Here is a 4,570-nt window from a genome sequence, read left to right as displayed (position 1 = left end):
GGACATATGAAGAAAGACTGTGTCCAGAGAAAGAATTGAAAAATAGAAGCATGTATGGAATAATTTTACATATACGTATGTGTATATATGTGTGTATATGTATATATGTATATATATATGTATATATATATATCTACTTGTGACTAATGGTAGCCATCTCTAGAGTGGGGGGAGAAAAAAAAGAAATTTACATGATCTTTTTGTTGTGTACTGTATTGGAAAGGAATAGCAGTTTGTTCATAGAAGATTTGCAGTTTCATGTATAATCAACTTTATTATTGTACTACATTATGGAAGTACTTGGTTTATTCCATAAGTTAAAAATAAAATTTAATAATAATAATAAAAATAACCAAGGGGCTAGGCAAAGCTGATATGGATCACATTTGAACATTCTGCTTGGTCAAGTAATAATGACTGAGACTCCAAGCTATTCTATGTCAGTTTATTTCTCACTGGTTGCTGTTTTCCTTAATTACTTCTAGCTATTTAGAATCTTCAAGAAAGCTGCCTCATGTATAGAGACTTTGGGAATTTTATCTTAATACAGATCCTGTAAGGTCTGGGCTTCCAAGGCGCAGAACCGGGGAACACAAGGCACACCTCAAGACGTTCATCAGGAAGAAAGTAAAACATGTCAGCTCTATTGAAAGGAAATATTTAAAATAACAAAGGGTTAGTCAGTGCAGTTTTAAGCACACACATACATATGTACAAGCAGAATTAAATGTACTTCTAGCCTATTACTTCTTTGATCCTATTAACTCTAAGAGAGATCTTACTTTCCAAATGACACTGATTAAGACACTTATGGACAGAAGTGAAGTTACTAGGCTAGAATCACGTTGTTAATCCCCGTAAACTCTAGGCTTAGAATATATATGACTTCCAGACTAATGACCTTTCATTCAGTGACGATAGTTTGTAAAGACACATGGAGAATCAGAATTAGCTAGCTCCTTCGTAAACTAAATTTATGTATTTTCTTTGGCACAAAAGCAAAGACCATGAATGTCAGCGGCTTAGAGATTTCATAAGAGACAACTAACAACTGCGGCATCTTATTAGAGAGACCCAGAGGCTCTGATATAGATTGTAGTTAACCTTAGACTCTGATATAGATTGTAGTTAACCTTAGACTCAACAGAGCTGGACCCATTTCCCAGATTATTCAGTTTTTTGCCCTACCCATAGAAGAAGAAAAAACACTGATGCAAAATAACCCAGAACCAGAAATATTTTAGTGCTGATGATGGGAGTGCTTTTTCTTAACTCCTACCCTTTCCAGACTTGCTGGTGGACTATTATAGAGTAGCAATTCTGTTTGTTTATAAAATATAGGAACTTGTGCAGAACTTTTTTTTGCTCCTTTTGAACATGATTCTGCCCTGTCCTTCTGTACGAGTGTATGGGCTCACCTGTGGATCAGTTCCCCAAGCACTCATCTCTTGAATATGGGACTTTTCTTCTATATTTCTTTGCAACCATTGATCTGCACTGAAAGCACATTGGTGTCTGTCTACGGCAGGCAGTGACTGGAGAGAAGAGCTGCAGAACACTTGTCTTGCCTTAGACTCTGATGGCTAGATTTATGCCCGAGAATGGAATTCTAGGGTTCCTATACTTAATAGCTGGTGAGAGATAGTAACCTCACAATAGAGTACCTGAATCAAAGATATGAATGCTGTTTGTTCTGCAGAGGTTTGCGCCTTGCAGCAGAGTTTGGACTCTGGTTGATTAAGCTTATTATTGATTCAAGGTCTCCTAAATTTCATTAAAAAACTGATCATATAATCTTATAGTTCTGAATGCTTTCCTTTATATTCTTTTCATGTCAATTGAAAATTAGTTATCATCATAATAATGAAATATAACATGTGTGTATATTACACATAAATATGTATATAGTTAATGTTAAAAGCCAGTTTTAAAGAATCAGAGGCATTAAATACATAAATGGTAAATTCATGTCTATTTTCTGCCAAATTTCAAGCATTTGCTTTAATTTTGAAAGGTATTATTAAAGGGAAAAATGCTAAGGAAAATAGGTCAAGTCAAAATCTTCTTTATAGGAAACAAAAAGGAATAGGTTAAAATCTGGTGAACATTGCAGGCATTGTCTTATTTTATCCTCCCAATAGTTAGAAAAAAATCTTCAGAAAATTTTTTGAGTCTGAATAGGTTATCAACTCAAAGAAAAAGAAATTATAGGTTAGTTCTACTTACCTTAACATTACATAGGAAAGGGACAACTCATTGCAAATTTGTTTCATTGCCTTAAGCACATCTCTTACTTGCCTTCCTATAATACCTTTCCAGCCCCAGGCCCAGGTACTTGGCATTCTAATATTCCTCACCACCTGTCAAGGACAGCTAATGAAGTCAGCAACTTATGATTGAAAATTTTGGTACTAATCTTCCCAGAAGTACATTTTAAAGGAAAATTGGCCAAGGAAAATGCTTAAGGAAGAATACTAGTGGAATTTGGTTAAGTATAACATTTTGCCTCAATGAAATAATTTTATTTTGGAGGGTTTTTTGTTTTTTGGGTGGTAGGCTTAAAGTATATTTATTTCTTTATTTTTAGTTTCAACTATTCACTTCCACAAGATTTTGATTTCCAAACATTCTCCTCATCTTTCCCCTACATCCACCCCAAGACAGCATGCATTCTGATTATGGCTTCCCCAATCTTCCCTCCCTTCTATCACACCCCTTCCTTCCCTTACGTCCATTCCCTCTTTTTTCTCGTAGGGCAAAATAGATCTCTATAACTCATTGTCTATAAATCTTATTTCCCAGCTGCATATATAAACAATTTTTAACATTCATTTTTAAAACTTAAAGTTCCAACTTCTCTCCCTTCTTCCCTCTCCCTCCCATCCCCACTGAGTAGGCAAGCAATTCAGTATGTTATATGTGTAGTTATGCAAAACACTTCCAAAGCAATCATGTTATGAAGGACTATATTTCCCTCCATTCTGACCTGCCCCCCATTTATTCTACTCTCTCTTTTGACCCTGTCCCTCCTCAAAGTCTTTACTTCTAATTACTCTCTCCTCTCATTTGCCCTCCCTACTATCCCCACCCTACCTTGTCCCCTTCTCCCTTACTTTCCTGTAGTGTAATATTTTCATACCAAATTGAGTGTGTATGTTATTTCCTCCTTAAGCCAAGTACGATGCGAGTAACATTCACTCTTTCCCTCTCACCTCCCCCACTCTTTTTCTTTCCATTGAAAAAGGCTCACCATATTGTGCAGAGGAGGCTGGACCCCTCGCTCACTCTGCGTCTCCCCACAGCTGCTGCAGGGAGCAGAGGCCGTGGAGGCTCGGGGTGGGCGGTGCAATGTCTCAAGCTGTACAGACAAATGGAACTCAACCTTTAAGCAAAACACAGGAACTAAGTTTATATGAATTACAGCGAACAACTCAGGAAGCAATAACTGATGGCCTGGAAATTGTGGTATCACCTAGAAGTCTACATAGTGAATTAATGAGCCCAATCTGTTTGGATATGTTGAAGAATACCATGACCACAAAATCTGTGCAGACGGTATCATCACAGCCCTCAGAAGTGGGAACGAAAAATATCCTACTTGTGGGAAAAAGTTGGTTTCCGAAAGATCACTAAGGCCAGATCCAAACTTTGACGCTCTCATCAGTAAAATTTATCCAAGTCGTGATGAATATGAAGCTCACCAAGAGAGAGTGTTGGAAAGAATCACCAAACGCAACAATCAATAAGTTCTCAGTCACAGTATCGAAGAGGCACTGAAGGTACAGGCCATGAACAGGCTGCAGCCAGGCAAGAAACAACAGATTGAAAATGGCGGTGGAGTGAAGCATAATGGGGACAGTTCATATTGTAGCAATGCGTCAAGACACAGTAATCAAGAAGCAGGGCCTAGGAACAAAAGGACCAAAACATCAGAACTTGATAACAGCAATGCCACTGTGGCAATAGATCCAGTAATGGATGGTGCTAATGAAATTGAATTAATTTTCAGACCTCATCCCGCTCTTATGGAGAAAGATGACAGTGCACAGACAAGATATAGACTTTAGGCAATGCCACAGTCGATCCAAGTACCTAGTTGTGGGATTAGCTTTAGAAGAGCTTCGGAGCAAGGAAGAATCAAAGCAGATGAACCTTGACACAGCCACTGAGAAGCAGTACAGGATTTACACTGCTACAGCCAATGGACAGTTCACTGTATTAAATGGTTCTTTCTCCTTGAAAATGGTCAGTGAAAAATACTGGAAAGTGAACAAAGCCATTGAATTTTACTATGCACCAACAAAGGAGCACAAAGATGCTTTGGAAAGATGGCTTTGAAAATGAACTTTTTTATAGCTCTGATTTCTTTAATATTAAAGATGCACCATCATTGTTTTCATGGACATAATTTTGGATTTTCCTTCAGTTTCCTTGCTGAGCCAGACTTGTTTACACTATTAGAATTTCTGTTTTGTTTGTTTTTTATTTAAGCTTTTCTTTTTCAAAGGGACTGAATGAAGCTATCCAGTGTGTTCTTTTACAGTTAAATAACTTGTTTCTTTTCACTGAT

General features: G+C 37.3%; 1 pseudogene; it reads left to right on the top strand.

Moving 5' to 3' along the window:
- Positions 1-3,348: 3,348 nt before the first annotated feature.
- Positions 3,349-4,338, top strand: LOC140502574 (E3 ubiquitin-protein ligase RING2 pseudogene; annotated as a pseudogene).
- Positions 4,339-4,570: the final 232 nt, after the last annotated feature.

Source organism: Notamacropus eugenii, chromosome 4 (genome assembly GCF_028372415.1).
Source record: "Notamacropus eugenii isolate mMacEug1 chromosome 4, mMacEug1.pri_v2, whole genome shotgun sequence".
NCBI classification, from domain to species: Eukaryota; Metazoa; Chordata; class Mammalia; order Diprotodontia; family Macropodidae; genus Notamacropus; species Notamacropus eugenii.
The sequence above is the reverse complement of the archived record's forward strand: the minus strand, read 5'-3'. Positions and strand labels throughout refer to the sequence as shown.